This window comes from Chrysemys picta, chromosome 1, assembly GCF_011386835.1.
Source record: "Chrysemys picta bellii isolate R12L10 chromosome 1, ASM1138683v2, whole genome shotgun sequence".
Taxonomy (NCBI): domain Eukaryota; kingdom Metazoa; phylum Chordata; order Testudines; family Emydidae; genus Chrysemys; species Chrysemys picta.
In genome coordinates, this window is record NC_088791.1 from 240,396,273 (window position 1) to 240,423,900 (window position 27,628).

The 27,628-nt window shown below is 41.5% G+C and overlaps 1 long non-coding RNA gene across 2 annotated transcripts in view; it reads left to right on the plus strand.

The window, feature by feature from the left end:
- The first annotated feature begins 3,236 nt into the window (after nucleotides 1–3,236).
- LOC112059369 (uncharacterized) overlaps nucleotides 3,237–27,628 on the plus strand; it is a 188,084-nt gene continuing 163,692 nt past the window's right edge. For both annotated transcript variants that reach the window (XR_006175474.2, XR_002888643.3), the window contains exons 1-2: nucleotides 3,237–3,425; nucleotides 3,790–3,827. This is a non-coding gene — a long non-coding RNA (uncharacterized LOC112059369). The remainder of the gene's footprint in view (nucleotides 3,426–3,789; nucleotides 3,828–27,628) is intronic.

Genomic DNA, 27,628 nt, shown 5'->3' on the forward strand with positions numbered 1-27,628 from the left:
CTCTTTTCTTGCCATGCTCATTTAATTTTCAGAACAATAGTGCTTTCATGAAATGTGGAACAGCAATGGTAACCTAGGCTGTCTAAAATATAATTTTAAAATATAAACTTTACAATCTGAAGAGTCTTTGCAGCAGTTTGTCAATGGCAAAGTAAAGCGCAGCATGTAACCTTTAAAAGACATAATCCATACCATTCCCAAATCTTGTTTCATGTAGTCCATTCTGTTGCTGTCTGTAGAACTAATGGAAAAAAGGCAGATTTGTTTCCAATTATTATTTATTTATTTGTATGCACATTATGAATACAATCACTGGGGGAAGTTCAGCCTTGTCATTTTAGTGGAGCACAGTGCAGCTTCAATCAGAGATGTTCCAGCACCTGCAAGAGTTTGATTCAAATGCCTGTTGGTTGATGGAGGCAGTATTAATGCCCAAGTGTCTGCAGGGTTCGCTAACTCTCTGAAATATTTTCAGGTCGCTCAGTCCATCTCTGGTTTCAACGAGAGAGAAGCCCAGTTGAACAAAAATATTGACTTTATATCTCCCAAAGGCTTTCTAGTATTTGTTTGCTATAAGTAGCTCATGATTTAGAGTACAAAGGCATTTCCAGAATGCATGTTTAACAAAATGACATAGCAGATAATTGAAATTTATTTGCAATTTTCAAACTACAATAAACACAATTCTCCTTTTCTTTCATTAATAATCGCACAGCTAATGCATAACAATCCCTCTGCAGCTTTTACAAGCAAACTTGAGCTGCTGTGTTGTAATAGCTGGAAAAGTTAATGTAGCTTGAACAAGGTTCCTAATTGTCCCTGTCTCTGTCATATTTGTCTACTTGAATGGTCCTAAATACCACAGCGATTAATTACTACAGAGCAGGTATTACAAGATGTTATCATCCTTCCCCAACTGTCTGGGTGAATGGAGAGAGAGGCAGTAGATTGTTACAGTGTTTCATCTTTGCACTTCCTGTAAGGCACTTTAACCAGAAGATTTAATGTGTCAAAGTTAACTGCGTTCTCTAGCAGATATTCACATTCTAATTAAAGATTAAGAACGCAGTACATTACACTGTGATTTGTCATACATGGCTTGTTAAATAGGAAACCTACCGGGATTCCCTAACATTTTATAAACATTATTCAGGGCTTTTAACATGGGCAAAGCAAAAGATTATTCAGCTGCTCTGCAGAGTAGGAGGCAGGTCAAAGCCCCCCACAAATAAATAAATAACAAAACTCAGGCAGTTTTCAAACTGGAATTCTGTTGAGATTTTGTTTAAACTATTTACCTTCTTTTTATATATATATATTGGGCCTTAATTATTCCTTGGCATTTTTCAACTTTTGCTGTCAGCTATGTAGATTGAGGTAGGAAGTCTTTGTTTGAATTAGAGTAGCAAAGGAAGGAAGAAAGATGAAACAGTTTTTCAATATGCAGAATGTGCTTTCAGCTGATTCTAGCAGTGCTGAATGGCGTACCACTTCCAGTATTAGTGGCAGAGGACTGGTTCACATTCTTTGATTGCCTGAGGAATAAATTAATGAGGTTACTGGAGACACAGAACATTTGCATATTCACGGATGCTTATTAGGTATAAAGTGAATGCCAGGTGCATTGAATTTTGGGAATACTCGCTTCTTCTTTTTCCACAAAGGAGGGAGGTCCTATGACAAGAAGTAGCATTTATAAAAAATCAAGATTCATTCAATTCAGACAAAGCTTCCCTATAAGATGTATATCAGAATAAATATGATACAGTATGAAACTGGAGAATAGCTAAGAGCGTCTTACTCAAGACAATAGTTAATCCAACTACTATTGTTATTACTAAGAAGAAATACAAACACAGTTGTTACATGACAAAGGGGAGGGGGATATTTTTGCACTCTACTCCTTGTGGATTTCTGGCTTTAAAGAGCCATAGGAGTACACAGTATGTGTTTGAAGTTACCTTCTAAAATGTTCATGTATTAATTTAAAGTACCAACTTTCTAGTACATATTACTGAAAATCTCAAGCTCAGCCCACAAAGGAAGGAAGATTGAATTCTAAAATGGTCTGACCATTTCTCCAAGGGGTGTATGTACATGGTGGCATTGTTATCAGTGATTTCCATCAGTGTTGTGTAAAAGATTTGTATTGCATCTCATCATTCTTGGAAGTTGTTATCTTTGTTTATTTGGGATCGTTATCCCCTTTGCATTCTCAGACCTTTAGTATTTTTTCCTCTTCTTTACCCCTCCGTATATTACAGAGCATAACATTAACGCTGCTTGTTTTAGCATGCAAATATCTGTAAACTGAACCCATGTGTATTGTTTGTTTTGTTTTTATACAGATATCTACATGTAAGTATAATAGAGGCATATGCTCGCGTACACACACACACAAAATAAAATTATTGGTATCACCTATTTCCAAGTAACTGATGTAGCAAAATCAAGCAGTGATAAGTGTTTTCTTAGAATAATAATATGTATTTAAAAACAGGCTCCATTCTGCCCCTTTTTTCACAGACTACTGTGTGCAACTTCTCTTTCCTGGATGTTGCACTGTGTTGATCACTGCCCTGCATCTGCAAATCCTATTTGAAAATCTCATTTGCAGCATAACTGACAACAAAGGCATTACATGGTGTATATATGCTGCATAGTCTGCAGACTATTCCTTGTCTTCATAAGTTATTTCTAACTTCTAATGCAAACGTTTTGAGATCATTTGGTGATTTTTATATATATTAATAGTCTGCAAAATTAAGAGTGTAATTAAATAAATGGGTCCTTCCTTGAAAGTGCAAAGTGGCATGCATTAGATTAGTGGTACATAAAGCAGATGTTCTTTTCTAGGCCTTTCCTTGGATGCTGTAGTAAGAAGGGAATTAAACAAAACATTAAATTTGTAAAGGATTCTGAGGTACAAAACCTGTCACTGCAGGACACAAAAATATTCTTTAGATGTATATTTTCTTTGTATTTGTTTTCAAACAATAATTCTAATGCATTTTTAAAAAACATTAAGATAAATGTTGATCGTGTTTCAATCACTCAAAGCAGATTCTGAATAATTATATATAAAATGACCTATTATGTATTTATTGAAAATATTGTTTTGGAAAGAAAAGTGTATTTTATTCAGAAAGGTCATTTCTGAAAACCTCCATTGTCACTGAATCACTAACGTCCAGGGTTTTTTGCCATACACACAGCACAGATTTTTTTGATTATGTAGATTTTTTTTTCTACTGCAGTTTCATATGCAAAGCATGCATCAGCCACATCCATGCTATCTCCTAAAGCAGTCATTCTGAAACCCAATCTGGGGACAGTGCAGACTAAATAAAATTTCATTTTGATTTGGCCTCCCGCTGAGAATGGGACTGCTTTGTTTCAGCCGACAGAACCAGCAAGCCAGAAAGGTATGTCCTGTTTTGCATGGCTGATGGTGTGACTTGAGTATCACAATCAGGCCGTTCATGCTCTCAGGGCTCGGCATCTCATCCACATCCTGTACTGTCTTTCTCTTTTCCTTTCCATTTGCTTTCCTTCTGTGCTGCCTGCCGTCTACCTGCAGGGCAAAGCTATGGCAGACCCTAACACTATTGTTTACTTTGGCATATGTTTAATAGCTGCATGGCTGTTTGAGGGGTTTTGTTTGGGTTTTTTTTTCCCTCCTGCCTCTTAGGTGTACTGGGGGGGGGGCTAAGGGGGGGGAGGGATTGGAGTTTGGGGGGGGGGTTATTGTTTTTTTCATTACCCACATTCACTTTCCTTATTTTCTAGGTGTTGAATACACAAACACTGACTTAACGGAAAATTATGTAAGTACTGCTTGTAACGCTCCAGAGATTTTACTAGAAGATTTGTAATGCAGAATTTTATTGTAAATCTGAAGAAGCATTTAACAGCTTTTAAGGACTTTAGTTTTCATAGCCCTTTTGAGCTGTTTAGGCAGAAAAGCAATCACCCATTATAGTTAGGGGAAAAAATAAAAGCACTCTTCAGAATGTGCCTAACTGCTTTGCCGTCTTCATATGTTTTATTGTATATTGCGATGTTTGGCTGAAAAAAATATCAGTAAATATGTCTCTGACTAAATATTAGTGTTCATCTGCAGCCAGCTCACATTCCAGAAGAAATTGTACAAAATGCCTGTTACTGCCTCTGCCCCATCTTTTGGAATAGGTATTGGCAATCAGGGAAACAGCCTGCTGTTCTACCCTCTGAAAGAGCTTCCAACATCATGGCAGGATACTTAGAGGTCTAGCTACGGCATGAACTCAGTTTTCAAGCGCATCGTTTTTCTGACAAATCTACACTGTCCCTTAAATATAAATATTTTACAGAGAAAAAAAGTTTGTTTAAATTTTAGGATGACATTTATCTCAATTGAAGTGCAATTGATTAATGTATCTTTTTACAGCAATGTGCATATAATTATAACACTCAATGAAGCAAATAGACAGGAAGAGTCTGTCTCTAAAGTTTAACAAAAAAAGGTACAGTATACAATGTAATACATAACACTGACATTATACAGAGTTTTACCTCCTCAAAGTGCTATACAAAAGTTAACTTACTAAAATGCACCGTATCCCTTTGCGGTAGGTCAGATTAATAATATTAATGTGTTCCATGAAATCCCTAGGTAAGATTATAACATACTTTGTGTAGGGCTGACAAGTTGTATTTCTAGCTCTCCCATGTTACTGCATATACAATGCTTTCATCTTATGACCCAGTTCATGTTTCAGTTTCTGACTTTTTTGGTATGGCTATTGGCAAAGGCTCTTGGCATCACCCTTTATATCCTCTTACTGCTGAGTTTTGTGACTAAAAGACTCACTCTTTTTCTTTCAAAATAAAATAGGTTTTTTTTATCCAACTGACAGTTTGGAAGGAGAATTGAAGGAAAACGTGTTTGCTCCCTGGTCACTTCTGTACCTATAATGTGGGCCATACTCTAGTCTGAGCTGCATCCATGCAATCCTACTGAACTCAAACGGGTTGCCTAAATGTAACAGAGGGCAGGATTTGGCCCTGTGTACTTTGTCATTCAGAGATATTTTCAAAGTGAAATCAGGTTTGGGAATACTTTAAAGAAGTCAAGTTATCTGTAATAATGCCACATTTCCTTTTTACGAATGTGACGTATTAAGAAAATAACAGAAATGGTATTTTTGTAGAAGAATGACAGTTTTTAAATTGATAAAATGGGAATTATTTTGTGATTTCTCAGTATTTCGAATCCCCCTGCTACCTCCCTCAGTATCATCGTGCTGTTTTCCAACTTGCTAACTTTGCATCTAATCACAGTTTATAAAAATCAACTACATGTTTACATTGAGCATTGTTTGATTTCATGGTTAAATATAAATTTTAAAGACGCTAAACTCCATGTGCTGTGTTGTAGTGTATGCTAATTCCCTCATGTCAGAATTGACAGTCATGTGAAGGTTTTTGTTGCATTAGGGATATTTTATACTATGTCAGTTGTAGTATTTCAGATTAAATTGAGATATGCCTATACATATGGGCTCATCTGGAAATCACCAGCATTTTATATGTAAAATACTTTAACAATTGTGATAGAAATGTTGACTTCAAGGGAGGTGGGGGTATTTATATTTAAAAAAAAAGTAATGTGTACTATGTTGGAGCAAAGGCAGCTAATCCCTAGTATACCCCTTAATAGAGTTGACTACTCTTTATTAACGCCATACTTCTTGTATTTAACTAGAAATGAATGCATGCATTGTCCCTATGTCCTTAGGAGATAGTGCTATAAGAAGCAGTTTTAAAAAATTGCATGCTGGAGGTAGACCTCAGACTTATTTCCTTAGGAACTGTGGTTACAGAATGAGGATCAGTAAAAGAACTGGTACTGTATGTTGGAGGTTCATTTTATACTTATTTCTCTGGGAATCATAGTAGCAAAATAAAAAATGGTAAAGGCACTAGCCCAAAGCCAGAAACAAAGGCCCGGATTCTTCTCTCGGTTATGCCACTTGTATAAGATTGCACTCAGCTGACTTCAGTGGAGTTTCTTCTGATTTACATTAGTGTAACTGAGAGAGGAATCAGGCCCGAAATATATCATCAGCTGTTTCTAGCAGCACAGGATTCCCAAGAAAAGAAGTAGACTCCACCTGCATACAGCTCTCTTGCTAACACATTGCATTTTCTGGGAAGTGACTTGATTACGGTGAGGCAGACCATTGCACAGGATCCCCAGGAGCTAACCTGAAGGATCTTTCACAAAGAACTTGCTACAAACCAGAAGACTGGGAATGAAATACTGAATTTAAGTGGATATTAAACTCTTTGTAATTTACACAGTGGTGTAGATCAGAAGTGGGTTTACTTTCGTTATGTGTGGTGCTTTGAAGGAGATACGGTTGTAGTGTATATAGTATGGAGAGTATGTATTAATAGTAGCCGTACAATAGTGTATCATATGGGATGGATATAGTCATAGTGACCAGAGGGGACTCCAGGCTCTGCTCAATGGATGTAGCTCATGAAGTGAATGTAGTAGCTGTGACCTTGTGGAAGACATGAGAACTCATATTGTGAAGGGTATCGGGGCCCCTACTGGGCATACTTTGCAGATATACCCTGTTTCCCCGAAAATAAGACATCCTCTGAAAATAAGGCCTACTTACAGTTTTGCCTCTCGTTGTAATATAAGGCATCCCCCCGATAATAAGACCTCCCCGATAATAAGGCATCCACCGATAATAAGGCATTTTTCATTTCTGAAAAATAAGACATCCCCTGAAAATAAGACCTAGCGCATCTTTGGGAGCAAAAATTAATATAAGACACTGTCTTATTTTCGGGGAAACAGGGTAGTGAGCCACAACACATTGGACACTGTCAGTAACCTGTCAGCTGAATCATGTTTGAAGTTATTGTGAATTCACATAGGCAGATGCTTACATCCACATGAAGCCCTACTGATGTCAGTGGGATGCTGGATGGGCGCAATGGTCCATCCGTGCAGATTCAGTTGCAGGATCAGGGACTAAATGTGCTGTAAAGTCACATTTCCTTGCAGAGCAGAGATCTCAGCCTCCCCAAGACACAGACTAGTCAACCAACCTTCTGAAAAACGTCAAGAATTTTCCCTGCCAGCATTCCATGTGGAATGCACTACCAGAATACACTCACTGCTGGTTGCCACTCTGCTCAGATTTCCCACCCTCATGTTCCTATTTTACAGCTCTGATCTGACCAACATCAGTGTAAAAGAGTTCACAGCAGTTGACTGGTAGCAGATGCTGCAAAATGTCATACCAAAAGCCATTCAATAAGAATTTGAGGAAAGTGACGTGTTCTGTCAGCCAGCATGCAAGGGAACCCAGTGGGTTTGTAGTCTGACAGGTGAGGAGTGGAAGTTGTTTGGTTTGTGTTATTTTTAACCAATCTTTTAAAAAAACAAGAGCAAAAATTTAGCTTTTAAAAAAATAGTCAACTTCATCATGGACCTGCTGCTGACGTTTACTGGAGCCACTGCACATGGTATACCACCATTAGAATGAATTTAAACATTTAATATGGATATGGCAAAGTTCATGATGTCCAAAAAGTTGACTTTTTTCTTGTAAAATCAATTAGTGACCCTCCACTATGACCCTAATTTTAAAAGAAAATCTAAAAAATCTATTTTTGTACCTGATCAAATGGCTGAATGTAAACAAAAAACTGGCTTTGGACCAGAGCTCCAGAAAAAGAGCTCACTGGCAGGCATTTACGTTGTTTAGGAGTAGAGGCAGAACCAAACAGCTTAGCCCAGCAGCTACTTTGGAAATCTAATATTTCCTGTGCAGAAGAGGAAGCTTGGAATCAGCAGGGGGAAAAAAGTGACCAGAAAATCCTGTTATTTGTAACATATACTCCTATGGAAAATTCACCATTGGGATGACTTTATCAGACTAAAGCTACTCCCAGTGATACTGTTTCTATTAAGTACAGTTTGTGAGACGTTCAAAGAGCAGGGGAAGTTTGTAGTTTTGAGAAGACAAGAGTTGAAAGACTTGGCTCAAACAAAAAGCAAGTTGTCTAACGCATTAGGGCATAGCAACATGTCAATACTTTAATGATTTTTGAACAAATAAATATGTTTATCAGTTAACTCATTATAGCTTTTTCTATTTTTGTTACAAAATCAATTTTGATCTATGAAATACTAGGGAGAATTACTAATGAATGTCAGTCTATATAGTATAGAAATAGACTGTACTGGCATAAAAACTCCCTCCCATTCTCTAAGTGGGGGTAGGGAAGGTGGAATTAGGCTATAAGATCTTTATGTCATCACAGTGAGAAAACATTTGCTCATAGACTCAGACTTTAAAGTCAGAAGGGACCATCGTGATCATCTAATCTAACATCCGGCACATTGCAGGCCACAGAACCTCACCCACCCACTCCTAAAATAGATCCCTAACCTCTGGCTGAGTTACTTAAGTCCTCAAATCATGGTTTAAAGATTTCAAGTTACAGAGAATCCACCATTTACACTAGGGTGACCCATACCCCATGTTTCAGAGGAAGGTGAACCCTCCCCCCCACATATGACCTGAGGGAAAATTCCTTCCGAACCCCAAATATGGTGATCAGTTCGCCCCTGAGCATGTATTGCAACTGGTTACTTGTGATATATAATTTCCTTTATTTTTCAAACTCTTTCCCTCTCCCAGCTGCCTAACAAAGACAAGAAAGAAAAATTCTCAAAACAACTTTTTTGAATCATTTGCATTCAATGGGAAATGCCATTAGTAACATACTGTTCACTAGATTTCCACTAGTGATGGACAAACCTCAGAAGATTCAGAGGATCAGTTCAAATGAGCATAAAAATCCAGATGTTTATCTAAAATGTCAGTAAACATTTTGAAGACCCTCTCTATTTCCTTGATGTGCTGGAGAGCACCCATCTCTTTCGGTGACCCTCCAGAAGTCCCCAGCTCTCTTCTTTTTGTGACTTTTTTCCCTCTCTGCCATTCTTTCCTTTTTGGGTTCCCTTAATTTGATGACGCGAGGGCAGGGTAACTTCTCTTTACAGGTGACAGGATGAACTGTAGAGGAGGTGGTTCCTTCTCCCCTTGTTTGTTTCAGGAGTAAGGCATGAACTCTCCTCCCTCCTGGAGAGGATAGCAACAGTGGCAGCAGGAAACATCTGACTCGTCATGCTCTCTTATAGGTTCTTTCTCCAATGCTGAATTAAAATTTTCTATAATCTTGGACACATAGGCTGTGCCCTTCTGTTAATGATTTAATAACAGGGAGGCTCCTAGAAAATCTGCAAAAGTGGTAGTGTGGGGGGCAGAGTTACAAGATGTTCTGTGCTCCTCTGATCTTCCTATATTGAAATCAGGTGGAGCAGAGTCACAGGCTCCAACCCCTCAGTGAGAACTAAGCAGCCAGGCCATCCTTACCCATACGCAAAGCACACAGCTGAATAGGGCAGCAGGAAACTTGGGGCACCAAATCCCCTGGTGCCTGCACAGCTGTGTGCTGATCCAGCTCCTGCTCCAGCTCTTCCCCAGGGCCTCTGCCCCTGCTCCACCCTGCCCCACCCCTTTCCTGCCCCAGCCCTGCCTCTTCCTGCCTCTGCCCAACCCCAGCCCCCCTCCCCTGAGTTCTGCAGCATGACCAGGATGCTGCATTCACCGGTGGTGAGTGCTGGGGGGTGGTTCCCTCCTGCCCCCCAAGCCAACCCCGCCCCCTCACGAAGGCCTAGGGCCCGCTCCGCCATCCCTGCAGAGGCCTGGGGCCTGCTCCTTGCCTGCCCCCCTGCCCTCCCCAACGGAGGCCTTGGGCCCCATCCCCACCCCTGTGCGGGGGCTGCGTAGGGCCCCAGAATAGCTAGGGATGGCCCTGCTAGGCAGCCACATAAGCTGCCTCATGCGCGAAACAGTTTCTCTCCCCTCCCAAGTTCTAGAAGTAGCCTCCAGAGCTGTGGTAACTAGGTGGACTGGGTAGTTACTGTGGACCCTCACCATGGGAACAGTTGTGAGCAGGATTAAGCTCCAAATTAATAAGTGGTAAAAGAGCAAGAACACAGCTAACTCAAATCCATTAACTGCCCCAAATTGCTGGCAGTATTGTAAGTGACAGTCTCATTTCCAACTAATGGAACTAAAAACTCGAAGCAGCAGGTTATAGGGAATCTATCTAATTTTGTAGTCTTTCTCATTTCTAACAGCATTCATTTTTAAAAGATTCTGTGAGATCCCAATTTGCACTTTAGTGAGGTAAGATGAAAAGACTAAAGCTGCCTCAGTAGGATCAGCTAAAAGAGCAAAATAGATCTGGGTGTTATCAGGTTAGCAATGATAACTCACCTGAAGGTGCCTAAAAATAGACGTGAAAGAAGCACATCGGTATCGAAGAGCAAGAGGCCTAGAACGAAATTCTGAAGATCCCTATAATTAACTGGCAAAGGGTCAGATGAACACTTATTAAAATGCAACAAAGCACAACGGGGTGTCTTAAGTATGGAGTTTCAGTCTTAACTCTGAATTTCTGGTTTTGTCAGTTAGGCCTGCCATGTTATTTTAATAGAGATTTTTGTCCATGGGTTTCTGTTGAGGATTTTAGGATGGATTTTTGTGGGGGAGATGGAGAAGTTAGTGTAGACAAAATACAGGGGGGAAGAGGATTGTTTGGAAGTGTAGGAAAGCTGAGATTGCCAAAAACATAGAAACATTATGTCAGTGTTTTATGGTGCACTTAATGGAAAGACCATAATGGGTCTACTACTTGAATGTCACGAAATAAATACAGAAACTCACCTTCTTGTTTTAAAGATCACTGGCAACAGCTTTTATTAAATAAGTTTTCCACAGGTGAACAACATAATATTGTTAAATGTAATATAGTGGGCAACCCCTCTTTTTTATAATGTAGACAGTACTCCTACAGGTACTTCCATACCTCCCCTCAGCCAGACTCGGCATTTAGCTCAATAGTTTCCCCAGGCCAATCTTCTCAACCAGGTAATCCAAAACCCTGTACCCCACACCTTCTACACCTATCGATCTTAGAGAGACAGAGCAACCCCCTCTTTTACCTTCCCCCCCTTTCCCTCTGCCTATAGTTACTAAGGAACCAATTCTGACATTTTTCAAACTGATCTTGAAATAAATGTATACATCTATAATCATCACAAACAAAATCTGTCCTTAATATAGCAACAGTATAAGTTGAAAGTATATTTCAATGGAGTCTAGCTGGCATCCCAAACCAACATTATACTTTCTTTGCAAAAATTCTACACGCTTTTAAAACCATGTTTGAGTGCCTGGAAATTAACAGCCTGTCCCCACCCCCGGGTTATAAAACCCTTCGTCTCTTATATCACCCCCACCCTCAGTCTTAACTTTGCCCTCTTGCTTTTTTTAATGAAAATGTGTGCTCGCTGCTCAGATACAGTGGTTTACCATTACAATTGAAGTTACAATTGAAACAATATGAGAAGCTGTGAGGGACTGATATTCCCGCCAACCAGCCATAGGAGAAGGAGCTCTCCCTCAGTTCTAGCAGTGGAAGGGGAGTTGCGTTCCCCCTTTCTGTACATCACAGTGTTCAGGTATCCTGTGTATATTGTTCATTAAATGTATGGCAGGGTTATGAAAGGAATATAATACCGAGTTATATACGTTTTCTCATATTGTAATATGTTGTCATCTTAGAAAAAGATTGTTATGAATAATTGATCTGCTTGGTATCCTGATGTGCATTGATTTGTGATTCTGTAAGTTTGTTAGTGTATTTAAACCTTTGGAATTTGTTATTTCTAACTATATTAACTATGTTGTTTAGAAACTAACATAGAGCTTTTCAGGGAGTAATCTGTAATATATATTAGTTGCGACTTTGCAATTCCTTTGTAATTTGTTATTTTAAGCTTTGTATGTCATTTTAAAACTTTTGAAGGACAAGATGAAACTGGGGAGGGCAGAGATGTAACATCACATTTTTCTTCTTCCAACTGACATTATTAATGTGCAAGGACTGGCCTGAGTTAAAGAAGTGGGTACATCTCAGTGACCCAAAACACTCCAATGAACTCAAATCAGGAGATATGCTCAGCGATTGTCAATACTCTGGCTCCAAACCTTGTGTCCATACGTCTCTCTCTTCTCCTCTCCTAAAACAGTGGATTAAGGGACAGATGGCATTATGCTAATGGCTGCCATCAAGTGAGTCTGTGATCTTTAGACTGTCACAGACCTGGTTAAAGCCAATGTGTGTGCTAAGCACCCTTCTTTCTGGCTAAATAGAAGGTGCAATTAACCTCTTACCGTAAGCTAGGGGCTGAGAGGTTTCCTGATTGCAAATGCAGAGGCTGAGGATTGTTTGGCAAGCTGTTTGTGTGAAAGGCAGAAAGCTAGCAGACAGCTAGAGACTCAGGTCTACACTGGTACTTATGTCAGCAAAACTTTTGTCGCTCAGGGGTGTGAAAACCGTCCCCCTCCTCCCACAGCAACATAAGTTTTGCCAGCATAAGCGCTTGTGTGCACTGTGCTATGTCGCCGCTACCGCTGCTCGTTGAGCTGGTTTTATTACGTCAACAGGAGAGCTATCTCTTCCATTGGCATAACTCGGCTACACGAGCGATCTTACAGCGGCTCAGCTATATCGGTACAGCTGTGAGTGTATATCGGTACAGCTGTAAGCTTGTAAGTGTAGACGTGGCCTCAGTCGTGAGCGTGACCCTGAGAAGAAGCAGAGACAGAGCTCTTTGGGGCACAGGACTGACTGAAGGGGCAGACTTGAAAATTGCAAGCAAGGAAACTGCCCATTGTTGCCACTGTGTTCAGGGAAACAGGACTTTGAACATTTTTATACAAAAAAAAAAGAGAACAATATTGCACCAAAGAATATACCTGCCTTGTATCATCCATTTCTCCTCCTAACTTAAGCAATCTTTCAAGACTCCAAATATTGGCTAACTGCTCAGGCCAAAGAGACAACAACATAAACCTCCTCACTCTGGTTTACTTTGCCTCCTGGGTGGAAGAACTGAGTCCTTTCATCAGTCATCCTCCTTCCTTTTCTATATTTGTGAATCCTGTTTCTCCTGTTTGTGCTTGGTCATCTAAGAAAGAAAATAAGGGAAAAGTTGAGAAGTCTAGAGTTTCGGGCCTTCCTCCCTCCCCAATGAGGAGGATGTGGCAGACAGAGCTTCATGTTCTGTAACAGAGTTTCCGATTAAGAGCAAGGGAACACTTAGTCAGGGGAGACCTGAGAAGCCACCTCATGTGTAGGTCTAGCATTACCCTCTGTAGTGGGAGTGGCCTAGACAGGAACTGGTTCCCCTTCAGTCCTTTCATGAACAAAACAAGAAGAGCACCTGAAAACTAGGGTGCTCTTATTAAGGAGGGATCCTAGGAGCTAGAATGTATTTCTACTTCTCTGACATTTGATACTGGAGGATCCCATTGATATCTCACCTATGTAGGAGGAGTGGGCTTGTCTACCTGGTCAGGCGTTGAATCTACTGATGTAGAATCAACAAGGATCTCCCCTGCATTGCCCCTTTCTTCAAACATTCAGTCTCTCCTGACAACCTGCCTTCTCGACAGCTTCTCAGCAGCCACCCAGTCTCCCCAGGGATATAGCTGTATATATACTTTTCTGCTGTCCAGATCCTTTTTAAGCCCTGCTTTTAGCAGTGCTTTTCTGTCTCCCTCCCCCTGCTCAAGGTTCTCTTTCCTAGTCAAGCTCAGCAGAAAGCCTCTATATTAAAAAAAAGAAACCATGCCCCTCATCCTGGCTTCAGTAATTTCCCTCAGGCAATCTCGAATTCCTCCCAAGACTCAAAGGTGATTCACATTTGAAATTACGTCCCTGGCCTAGGCTTGCTCAGTGCAAGATAGGTGTCTTGCACCTTTCTGTGTGTGGGTCTATGAGATGAGATGTAAACCAAGGCTCTGGCAGATGATATAAAGTACCCATTAGCCAACCCTCCACCTTTGCCTCCTCTGTCCAAACTGTGAGCGCATGAGCCAGCACTTCCAGGTGGGGTACATCTCCCCTCCCCACTCCTCTCCTGGCAAGTTTCCTTCCACTTTCTGCTGCTCAGTCCCTCTCACAGCAGAGAGCTTTCTGTAGTGCTCTCAGTAGCCAGCCTGTCACAGCACTCTCCTCTGAATTTCTGTGGTCTTCCTTTTTGTTCACCGTTAACTCCTTCTCTGGTGCCTGCTAACTGCCTGCTTCCCCAGCCTCAGAGAGACCACACTTTCCAGTCACACTCATATTTGGCTTCTTCCTGCAAAGGCCACACCTGTGTCTGTGAAACTGCACATTACTGCCCTCTTTGACCCTGAGCAGCAGCTCAGTTTCAGCTCAGAAGCATCCTGATCCCTTGGCCTCCTCTAAAGATTTCTCTTCAGAATTTGGGAAGTGGGGAGAAGATGATCCTGGGGATCTGATCTTGCAGGCCTGACTACTGCAGAGAAGAAATTTCCTGAGAAAGAGAGGAGCTCATTTCTCAACTCTCTTCCTATTCAGAACACCTGGAATCTTTCATCTGTAGGTTATTGGCTACCAAAGTCAGAGTCTGGGTGAATACTGTTGGAAGAACATCTTGAACGTGTGTTTCAGTAATGGGATTCTTGTGTGAAATGACTTGTCCCTAGAGCCTTCAGACAAATGAGCAGTGGTGTCATTTCAATTATTTCTTGAGCAAATTCCAGTCCCCCCAGCAGGGAACCAGTTCTAGTCCCTGCTCTTCCTCTGCCCTGCCCACAACTCCCAGCAGGACCTCGGGTCTCCCTCAGCCAGGGAGTCTCCCCCCTCTTACCCACCCAGTGCATGACCTAGTGGTGGCAGGAGTCAAGTTCTTGTCAGACTCCCCCGTGCTCCTCCATACAGAAACAAACTGCTTATGCACCATGTTGCAACTTTATTTGGCCGGGCGGCCCATCTGTATGGATGGAGGGGTAACTGGGCCAGATTTGAGTGGTGTTGTGTGACCCTGTGCGCCAGATTGCAACACCACTCACTGAACTGTAGCATTTGAAATGTAAGTGGCATTGTGACTGTGCAGCAGGGTGACACTTTGGACTGTTCACAGCCCGTGACCTGTCCATGATTTTTACTAAAAATACCTGTGACTTAAACTTGGGAGGGGGCTGCCTGGGGGGCCTGCAGGTGCTGGGAGAGGGCAGCCCAGGTGCTGGGGGACGCAGGCAGCGGTGCAAGGCCTGGGGCCCCTGCTGGTGCTGGGGGGGAGCAGGGGGCAGCGCACAGCCCGGGACCCCCGCTGGTGTTGGGGGAACGGGGTGGCGGAGCCAATAGGCTCCCTACCTGGCTCCCAATCTCCCCCCTACAGTAGCAGCAGAGTTTGGGTGTGGAAGGGGCCAGGGATTGCCTCTGCCAGCAGGCACCGCCCCTGAAGCTCCCATTGGCTGTGGTTCCTGGGGTTGCAGAAGTCATGGAGCTCACGGAAAGTCTCGGAATCTGTGACTTCCGTGACCTCCATGACAAACTTGCAGCCTTATTGATGACCCACGTGATAGTCAGTTTGGTTCCATACAATGTAATTTTTGTTTGATCAATTTCCTTAAAAAAAAAAAACCTAGACAATTTATATGTGTAAACATATTTAATCTATGTTATGAGAACATTAAGGTTGCAAAGTCAAGTACTCAAAAGTTAGGAAATGCCAGAAATATATTTGCATGTGCAAAATCAGCCACTGTGTGTATGTTATATGATATATATATTTGAATACACAGTCTCACTTCTTGTATGTTTTTTGCATGTGATACAGTCTCGTGCTTCAGTGATATGTTCCAATGTGCTTTACTTGGATATTCACAGTAGATCATAATGCAACACAATAGGTTCACAAAGATGTTTTAAATGGTTTCTATTATTTTGATTTTTTTGAAGTCAAGTCAGAATCAACAACAATAGTGGCAATCAAATTACTTTTGCAAATTTTTGCGGAAGAGGCAGTGGGAAAGAGGGGAACAAGAGGAAGATGCTCTTGCTCTTTGGAAGGTGGATATTTCTTATGTGCATACTATATATTTTGTCTTTCAGATGTGGTGATAAAAGTAGTTTCTTTACCAGTATAGCATGTTTCATTAATACCATGTTTAAATAATTTAACTCCAGAGGCGATGGCTAAGATAAAAGTTTGCAGGCAATCCATTATTGTGATCAGATAGTACTTCGAAGAAACCCATGGAGATGCAATTTAGTCATTTAACTCCTAAACTCAGTTGTTTAATAAACTATTACACTTTAATATCGGTTTGTTCTCGTCAAAGGGAATGATTCATTTCCCCTCTGTCAATTGTTCCAGCTGCAGTTATTAATGGTTCTAGGACTGAGGGGGTGCTGGATTCCTGTTTGAATATCATTACAATGCTGTTCCCAATCTCTGGATGTTGTCACTGTGCTGTTACGTGTGTGATATTTACTGGTTATAATTATTTCATGGAGACAGGGGCTGCTAGCATTTGAATCCTCAATATTGATATACTTCATTAGACATAATTCTGTAGGCAAAGAGCAAGAGAGATTGGTTAAGGGGGATGTATAATTGGTTGTAGAGGGATTAAATGAATATTAGTGTATTCTTCTAATAGATGACCCAAAGGAACCCATAGCAAAACCATTAATGAGATGGGAAAGAAGAGCAGACAAACTAAACATCATCTCTGTTACTGTCCTAGTTGTGCTCAGATTATTGTGCTATAATGTAAAATAAGCATTTCTTTTATAATAATTTTTATCCGGTGCATTGTCTTCTTGAAAAAGGAAGCCAGGGCTGGTTGGTTGGTGTTATATTTTTTTTTCACCACTGCAAACTTGTTTTTAGGTGCATACTGTTTGGATATGGGTTTAATATTGCCCCAGAGTTTGGTTGTTCATCTTGTAAAGTGGTAAAAAATGATTAAAATAAGATTTGAAAAATCCAGGTAACTAGTCAAATTGATTTTTGTATTTCCCTCCACTTCTGCTAGTGGTGGAGGTGATGGCGGGGCTATGCACCCCGAGATTCCTGCGTGGAACGGGCTCGAGAGGCAAAGAATGTGGAGACAAAGTCTACAGTACCTGTTGTTGTTGCTGCTTCCACATCAGTGTCAAAACTCCATGGGAATATGGTTCCAGGGTTAGCTATGGTCAAGGGAGTCTTAGGCAGTACCTGTTCTGCAGGGGCCAATACTACCCAAGCACAGTGGAGAGACAGCTGGCAATGTAGTGGAAATCCTGAAAATTCCTTGTCCCTGGCAGATCCCAAGATATGTGCAAGTCTCTGCAATGCATGGATTTTTCATGGCTGAATCTTCTGCTTTAATTCCATAATAGGGTGGGGAGGGGCTAGCCCCAATTCTAATCATCTCCTCAATGACAGAACTGGAAAAAATTGTGATTTATTAATTTATTTGTTGATTTATTTATTTATTAAAGTCACAACTAAAATGCAAATAGAAAATAGATGTGATTTTTCCATCCCTATTAAATAAGGTGTTAAAGGGGGTCATCCGTCTCCCACAGATGTCCAAGGGAATTTTGCATCTGCTTCAATGAGAAAAGGCTCAAGTGCTAAATGTATGATGGCTTACTCTTTAGCTAATGGGTTATTCTCCATCTAAATTATGTAAACAGGTAAGCCTCTGTACTTTTCACTTTTCTTACTCACTTCTACACGTATCAAGTTTTTTATTGAAGTGCCCTATTTTCTTTATTATAGTTTCACTAGTTCCCAAGCTTTCTGCTAAACTCACCTCCAAAAACGAATCTGTGCTAAAACAACACTTAGAGTAGACATTTCTATGGTGCTTACAGTTTATTGTTATAGTTATAAATCTTACAACTAAATAATAACACACAAGATGCAATTACGATTTCCTGGGCACATATTGTAGGGACTTTGCAGAGTCTTTGTCGGGTTTCTCCTTAAGAAGTAGTGTTTCCAACAAGACTAGTAGAAACTTCAGTCCTCCTCTTACTGATGTGTGCACAGCTCCTCAGTATCTAGCACAATGGGACTCCAATCCCTGACTGGGGTCTCTAGGCACTTCTTCTTCTGTCAGTCAGTCAGCCATTGTCAGTCCACTGCTGGACAAAGGCCTCCTCCATAAAGCACTATTATTTTGATTTTGTGCCATTCTCATCCCAGCAACTTCATCAGCTCATCTCTCCATGTAACTCACAGCTGGCTTCTGCTTCATTTGCAATCTATGGACAGTCATTTAAAAACCATTTTTGATTCTCTTCCATCCCCCACCTAGTGAGCAAGCCAGTGAGCTTCTTCTACCTACTCTTTGTACTCATGATGACATCAAATCTTTGTTTCCAACTCTACATGTCAGTTCTCGTGTCCTTCAATGTGATACCAAGCATTGCCTTCACCTCTCTTCTTTGCCTTATCTTCATGACATTTTCCGTTTCCTTTGATGGTGTCCAAATTTCAGCACCATACATGCCAGCAGGCAGAATGCATATGTTATACAACTTTCACTTCAGGCAATGTGGCATCCCTTCTGTAAGAAACTGCTTTAGTCTGCTGAATGTTACCCAGCCCAAGGTAATTCTATTTTTTAATTCATCATCTTCATCGCTGTCTATGGAAACCATTAGACTTGAGTAACACACGCTTTCACTTCTCGACTTGCATTGCTTTGAATTTGAATATTGAACATCCATGCACCCAAACTCATTGCTGAGCTCCACTAGGGCCCAGGCCCAGATCTGGACTCCACTACCCTCTGACTATTTCTTCCCTGGACTCCCTGGTTCTCTCAGACCCATCTGGAGCAGTCCCTGTGCTTTGTAATCTACTCCCAGCTTCCCTTACCCGCTGCCTGATCAGCAGCCCTTTTCCTCCCTCCTTCAGAGAAGTGGATGTCTTTGACCCTCCTCCCTATTTCCAGCTGAGCTCAGGTTCATGCACTGTTGGCGGGCAGGGGGGAGAACCCTCATGATTTGCTTCAGAGGAAAGAATTACAACCTCTTTGACTAACCTACTAAGGTGCTGAGCAGGATCTGCCTATGGAGAAGGGCTTGCCCTGCCTTACTTTCATGGCTTGAAGAGGTGAAGAGGTAATCTTTCAAAATTTCAGCTACCTCAGAATATAATCCTTTCAGACTTTCCTACTGTGAAACTTAAAGGATTCAGTATTTGCCTTTAGGTAAACTATTCCAAAGAGTTGAGTTTAAATTTGAAGATTGGGTATTCTGCTACAGAGAACCTGATTCCTTTTGTCCTAAGCTCTGGGTTGTTTAATATAAAATGTGATCAGATGTGGACTTTTCAGAAAGATAGAAGTACAGGGCTTTTCTTTTAAAGTGTTTTCTTTTGTGCTAAACAAGGTAATCAACTTAGATTTAGGAATTCTCATCTCTCGCACAGACACTTCCAACCTGAAAAGCCATTATGTTTTAATTAAGGAAAGAATCATGAGATATGCTGGACAGAGGATATTGGAGCTGTTCCATTTCTATCAGCAGATTAGTAGAAAGGAGTAATGGTAGTAGTGACAAAAACTTTCAACCATAAATTAGTACCTCCAAAAAAATTGTGTGAACAACATAGAACTGAAATAGCAAAAACAGTACGGCTAGAACTGCTATATTGAGACCCATTGGAGGTAAAGTGTTGACTGACCATGATATAAGGCTATAATGCCATAGCATTAACTTAGGGTTGCTGCAGAGCTACCATAGTTTCCAGTGGATTTACACATAGTTGCCATGTTACTGAAAAATACTATCGTGTAATTGGCAACTCATTAAATGATGTGTCACTACAGTACCACTATATTAATCTGACTCCTGATCTCAAGAAGATGATTTTCACACAGGCCTAAAATTTAAAGGAATGTTATTGTAGTTGCTAGGCTCAACGTTTGCCCTACTTTTATCAGTTTGCAAAGTCTGTGTAACGTTAACTTTTTTTCTTATTTTTTTTAATTTATTTTATTTAGGTAGCTCCAATAATCAAAGACACTGGACCACAGCTTCCCCAGTAAGAGAGACCATGCAACTGAATAGATTTGATATAGACAATGAGCAGCACTGCCTAAAGTTCAAGAGAAGGCGTAGGGTGAAATTCTGGTTCCTCCAGGAATATCTCCCAATGACTTCAGTGAGGGCAGGATTTCACCCATAGTGTCTTTCCCCTCAAAAGACTGCCCTCTGCTCGTGCAGAAATATAGGTCATTCTGCATCTGAGAAATTTTAACATGAAAATTCTCCACACTGAGGAAAAACAAGATTCAGTTACCTAGTGGAGGCCACCTGCACTGAGCCAGACTGGTTACGTTGTGCAAGACTTTGCAGGAGCTGTGCGGGGCAAAAACAATTGAATAGAGATGGCATTAGACTTCAGAATCCTCATCCCCAGAATGAAGCTTGAATACAAGGGCTTTGTTGAGGGAGAGCTACGTTTGAAGTAGGGCTCAGAGCACTTGGACAGTGAGCCATGTCTGCTATCCCTTCACTTGCAGCATTGTGCAGTGGGCCTACACAGTTTGTAGACCCTATGAACATAAGAACGGTCAAACTGGGTCAGACCAAAGGTCCATCTAGCCCAGTATCCTGTCTTCTGACAGTGGCCACTGCCAGGTGCCCCAGAGAGAATGAACAGAACTGGTAATCATCAAATGATCTATCCCCTGTCGCCCATTCCCAGCTTCTGGCAAACAGAGGCTAGGGACACCAACCCTGTCCATCATGGCTAATAACCACTGATGGACCTATTCTCCATGAATTTATCTAGTTCTTTTTTGAACCCTGTTATAATTTTGGCCTTGACAACAACATCTGGCAAGGAGTTCCATAGGTTGACGGTGCATTGTTTGAAAAAATACTTCCTTTTGTTTGTTTTAAATCTGCTGCCTATTAATTTCATTTGGTGGCACCTAGTTCTAGTGTTATGAGAAGGAGTAAATAACACTTCCTTATTTACTTTCTCCATACCAGTCATGTTTTTGTAGACCTCTATCATATCCCCCTTTAGTCATCTTTTTTCCAAGCTGAAAAGTCACAATTTTATTACTCTATCCTCTTTGTTGCCCTTTTCTGAATCTTTTCCAAGTCCAATATATCTTTTTTTTTTTTTGAGATGAGACAACCACATCTGCACGCAGTATTCAAGATGTGGGCATACCATGATTTGTATAGAGGCAATATGATTTTTTCTGTCTTATTATCTAGCCCTTTCTTCATGATTCCAACATTCTGCTCGCATTTTTGACTGCCGCTTCACATTGGGTGGATGTTTTCGGAGAACTATCCACAATGACTCCAAGATCTATTTCTTGAGTGGTAACACCTAATTTAGACCCCATCATTTTATAGGTATATTTGAGATGACATTTTCCAATGTGCATTACTTTGCATTTATCAACATTGAATTTAATCTGCCATTTTGTTGCCCAGTCACCCAGTTTTGAGAGATCCTTTTGTAGCTCTTTGCAGTCTGCCTGGGACTTAACTATCTTTAGTAGTTTTGTATTATTTGCAAGTTTTTCCACCTCATTGTTTACCCCTTTTTCCAGATCATTTATGAATATGTTGAATAGGACTGGGCCCAGTGTAGATCCCTGGGGGAAACCACTATTTACCTCTCTCCATTCTGAAAACTGACCATTTATTCCTACCCTTTGTTTCCTATCTTTTAACCAGTTACCAATCCATGAGAGGACCTTCTCTCTTATCCCATGCCAGCTTACTTTGCTTAAGAGCCTTTAGTGAGGGACCTGGTCAAAGGCTTTCTGAAAATCTAAGTACACTATATCCACTGGATCCCTCTTGTCCATATGCTTGTTGACCCCCTCAAAGAATTCTAGTGGATTGGTGAGGCATGATTTCTCTTTACAAAAACCATGTTGACTCTTCCCCAACAAATTATGTTCATCTATGTGTCTGACAATTTTGTTTGTTACTATAGTTTCAACCAGTTTGCCTGGTACTGAAGTCAGGCTTGCCAGCCTGTAATTGCTGGGATCACCTCTGGAGCCCTTTTTAAAAATTGGCATCACATTAGCTATTCTCCAGTCATTTGGTACAGAAGCTGATTAAAATGATAGGTTACAAATTACAGTTAATAGTCCTGCAATTTCACGTTTGAGTTCCTTCAGAACTCTTGGGTGAATTCCATTTGGTCTCGATGACTTATTACTGTTTAGTTTATCAATTTGTTCCAAAACCTCCTCTAATGACATCTCAATCTGGGACAGTTCCTGAGATTTGTGAGGAAAGAGTGGCTCAGGTTTGGGACTCTCCCTCATCTCCTCAACCATGAAGACCGATGCAAAGAATTCATTTAGTTTCTCCGCAATGGCCTTACCGTCTTTGAGTGCTCCTTTAGCATCTCAATCGTCCAGTGGCCCCATTGGTTGTTTAGTAGGCTTCCTGCTTCTGATGTACTTTAAAAAAAAATTGGTATTACTTTTTGAGTCTTTGGCTAGCTGTTCTTCACATTCTTTTTTGGCCTTCCTAATTATATTTTTACACTTCATTTGCCAGAATTTATGTTCCTTTCTATTTTCCTCACTAGGATTTAACTTCCACTTTTTAAAGGATGCCTTTTTGCCTCATACTGCTTCTCTTACTTTGTTGTTTAGCTACGGCTATACATCCACCCACATCCACCTTTTGCTCCTTCAAGGATATGTTATTCATATACCATCTGCCCTTTGGAGAACACAATTTCTTTACTGCTCCTCCCTTATTCCTGGGGGAAGCAATCCAGTCCTGATCAGTAGCAGATTATCATTTCCCTCACAAGCACCCCTGCTGGTACCTTTGCTCTGTGGCATACAGTGAGCTGCAGTCTCTTTCTTTGATGGATTAGACCTTTCTGAGGCACCTACCACTCTGGTATCTAACCTTCTGGGCCTTGGCCACTCTTCTCTTTTTCCATTACACAGTCGAAATACAGCATGTCTGCTGTGTTTTGGACTCTCAGTGGTTGTGCAAGATTCCACACCATTTGACATTTATGGTGGATTTGGAAGCAATAGATAGATAGATAGATAGTTTGTGTCTTTTACTGGTTCTTTATGATATATACAAATAAAAGGGCCAAAAAGCTTTTTTTTTTAAACTTTAGCAATATCAAGTCTTGACTTCAGTCATTTTGCTTGAAGACTTTCTGGAGAACCTTACAACTGTGAGTTTTCTCAGCCCTCTGTGGGGTTCCAGGCGGAGCGGATAAAGCACACGACCACTGTGGTTGCAGGCTGAATCCGAATTCTGTTTATTGCAAGCTTTCTTTTATAGTTTTTTCTTAACATTACATAACACAATTAGGCTATAATAACACATCTACGGATTGGACAAGAAGGAGAATCATGTGTTTATCACATGTATAGCCCCACACCGATTGGTTCAACCGTTCCTTACATAAGGCCATGATTTGTTTACCTCATCTTATATAATCCTAGACCACCAGGGGGCCTTACATAAGGCCATGATCATCTTATATAATCCTAGACCACCAGGGGGTCTTACATAAGGCCATGATCATCTTATATAATCCTAGACCACCAGGGGGCCTTACATAAGGCCATGATTTGTTTACCTGGCAAGTGTCCCATCGTGACCCTTACCTCCTCATGGAACTTTTCATTAGGTTGGTGTAGGGATGATACATCCCCACACCTCCCCCCTTTTTCTTAAATAAGGCCTATAGGAGGGTCCAACTAACATTAGGAACATGTTTTAAAGGGATTTGATGGGGTGGCTATGGACAAGCAAAAAGGGGCTTTTTGGCCAGTCTGGTTCGCCCAGGTGACCCAAACATTTTGTCGTGGGTTAACAAAAGGTACAGAGTTTGGACATACAAAGACCCCTGCTCCTATAATAAGGAGTCCGAACAAATAGAAGCACAGCATTATCAGGTGTCTAGGTTGTAGCAAACAACAAGTGCAAGTACGGTGCTGCGGGGTCGTTGTTCGGCTTCTGTGTGGCGGCATGGTGTTCGGGTAGCAATATCATCTGCCGGAGGGATCTTTTCCGGTGGTTTTTTTCTATATGTCCTTTCAAAGTTAGATAAGCCTGGCTCCGCCATTCTTTTTAACCTATTTTGCAACTGCTCACCCTGCCCCGGGAACTCCGCCCGGAACTTTGGGGTACAAACATTATTGGTGACAGGAAAGCCGGGCTGGTTCAGGGCTCGCAATGTGTGGGACTGCGGGGGATGGCTCTCACCGGCCAAATGGGACAACTGATTCAGCATGTCCTGTAGCTGAAGGCCCTGTTTGTACATTTCCGCCCGAAATTCTTGTAACTTATCCCCTTCTGGGCTCGAGACCTCCATTTTATCCGCGGGGTCATCCGGTAACGGGACGATACTAGGATCAGCTTCGGGTGCACTGGGGATGAGTGGTATGATAGTGTTCTCACCCCCAAAGAACTTACGGGCTCCCACCGGCAACACATAAGGCGCCTCCTCTTTTGGCCGAAAGAGGTCATTAATGGCCGACTGGACCTCGGCTTCTGCCGCAAGAGTCTCTATTAGTTTCTTAGATTTGCACCATATTTGGCTCAATGACACGGCCTCCTTGTTGCCGTGAGAGACCGACTCCCAGAGGTCAGAGCCTAGACTTTCCCAGACTGCCTTATTAAAGACAGTATCAGGAGTAACAAAAAACCCGCGTCTCTGCCCCCATTTTAACAAACGGGACAACGCGTCAGAGGGAAGCTTCTCTCCCCGCTTTTCAGCGATGCATAATAAAAAATCATGCACCGTCTCCTTCTCTGCAGACAAAGCAGAGCCCATTTTATTAAATGCAGCCGCTCACCTGTGAGCTCATGAACGTCTCTTTTGGACGACCAGGAGCCGGTATCTTCCGGTACCTCCTGCCGCGGCTGCCACGTCCGCCTTTTCTCACCGAACGCTTCAGTCGGCTGTGAGCTCACAAACGTCTCTCTCAGACGACCAGGAGCCGGTATCCTCCGGTACCTCCTGCCGCGGCTGCCACCTCCGCCTTTTCTCACCGAACGCTTCAGTCGGCTGTGAGCTCACAAACGTCTCTCTCGGACGACCAGGAGCCGGTATCCTCCGGTACCTCCTGCCGCGGCTGCCACCTCCGCCTTTTCTCACCGATCGCTTCAGTCGGCTGTGAGCTCACGAACGTCTCTCTCGGACGACCAGGAGCCGGTATCCTCCGGTACCTCCTGCTGCGGCTGCCACCTCCGCCTTTTCTCACCGAACGCTTTAGTCGGCTGTGAGCTCACGAACGTCTCTCTCGGACGACCAGGAGCCGGTATCCTCCGGTACCTCCTGCCGCGGCTGCCACCTCCGCCTTTTCTCATTGAACGCTTCAGTCGGCTGTGAGCTCACGAACGTCTCTCTCGGACGACCAGGAGCCGGTATCCTCCGGTACCTCCTGCCGGGGCTGCCACCTCTGCCTTTTCTCAAACCATGTTTAGTTTTTGGTCGTGCTCCAGTTGACACTGAGCTTGGCAAACCATCTAAATCTTGGTAGCCTGCCCTCTTATTCCCACAGATTCCCTTTCTCTGATGATCTCTGTGAAGAAGGCCTGTCTCCACCTTAACAGGGCATGGCTGTTTGCGCTTTTTGGTAGAAGGAGTGCTGGAAGGAGAAGAGCCAGCACTGAGAGCCTCTTCAATATCTAAATTTAATTGTTCCAGTTTCTTCATGAGAGATGACAGAGTCTGACCACTCAGATCCTTTTTCTGGTTGGATCTGCTTTCTCTTTGCTCAGCTTTTGAGACAACATCTGTTGGGTCTACTGTCTGAGAACATTGATCCCTGCTCCACTGGCGGCTGTGTCTAGTATGATCTCTGCTAGCTCACTCTGGGCAAAGTCCTGGCTGCCTTGATGTCCAAGCCGAATCACGTCAGGGTCACCATTTGTGGGGTTCCAGGCGGAGCGGATAAAGCACACGACCACTGTGGTTGCAGGCTGAATCCGAATTCTGTTTATTGCAAGCTTTCTTTTATAGTTTTTTCTCAACATTACATAACACAATTAGGCTATAATAACACATCTACGGATTGGACAAGAAGGAGAATCATGTGTTTATCACATGTATAGCCCCACACCGATTGGTTCAACCGTTCCTTACATAAGGCCATGATTTGTTTACCTCATCTTATATAATCCTAGACCACCAGGGGGCCTTACATAAGGCCATGATCATCTTATATAATCCTAGACCACCAGGGGGTCTTACATAAGGCCATGATCATCTTATATAATCCTAGACCACCAGGGGGCCTTACATAAGGCCATGATTTGTTTACCTGGCAAGTGTCCCATCGTGACCCTTACCTCCTCATGGAACTTTTCATTAGGTTGGTGTAGGGATGATACATCCCCACAGCCCTCATTTAAAAGGAGGTTGACTCTTTCATAAACAGTATTTCTCTCAAGTATTTTGCAGGAATTTGAGCTATACAAATAAAAGAGTTAAATTGTTTGACTAGACATCCCATCCTCTTTCTATTGAAGAGGTTTTAGTCTTCTTTTTGCCTTTTGATGTCATAATAATCCTACCAGTTCTCTCATCTTCCAAGGGCTCATCAAGGAAAGATGTGGAAATCAGGCCCTGCCACTTCTAATTTTAAAAAAATGAAAATAAAAAAGCAAACCTATTTTTGAAAGACAGAATAAAAACGCTCTCTAATTTTTTTTTATATCAAAAGAAAAAGGAGCACAAATAACATTTTTTCCTTAGGATTTCATCTTTAAGTTCCATTTCAATCTGTCTATCAGAGGATTGTCTCTTCCTTTTTTTAATAATGCAGCTGAAACAACCTGTTATCGAAGTTCCAAAAGCTTATTTTCATAATCATGTTCCACACAATATGTTCCATACATGTAAGTATATATCAAGCATGATACTGAATAGTATGCAAAATGCCATAGATTTCTGTTGCACTCTCCATTGACCAGAGCCATTGCAATGTCAACCGCACATAAGAATTTTTGCTGTTGGTGTTTTTTAAATGCCATACACTTTTCAAAAATACACAAAATATCAATTAGAGCACTGTGTCAGTTAGTGTTCACTATTTCAACCTGCTACATTCACACAGAGCAGCTTATACATTACACTCTATTCAGGCTCTGGGACTAGCATGTCCTAGAATGAATACAAACAAGGGACAAAAAGCTTTTTTGTTTCAAGGTTCCACACATGTGGAATCAGTTACCAGTTGATTTAAGAACAATTGGGAGCTTTTCCCATTTTAAGATGGAACTGAAACAATACTTCATGATGACTAGAAGTTGTTGTAATTGATGTTATTTTTGTGTTATCTTGGTTTATTGTTTATTTATATGCATTTGATTATCGCAGGTCATGCTTGAAAATGGGCTTTAATTTCAATTTATGTGCCCAGCTAGGAACTAAATAAATATATGTATATATATATATATATATCTCCGCTTTACTTGTTTACATCAGATGGCACAGCCATATGTATTCTGAATATATTTCTTGCCCTTATGTTTATGCCATCAATTAAGCCATCTGAGCTTAATTTCAACTTGACTTTTAAGTCTGCAGGACAAAGCAAACAAATATGCATTTAATAATATCAACCAAATTGTTGGTTAGCCCTAAAAGAACAAATAAAGTTAATGCTTTAACTAAGCCTTTTTTTTC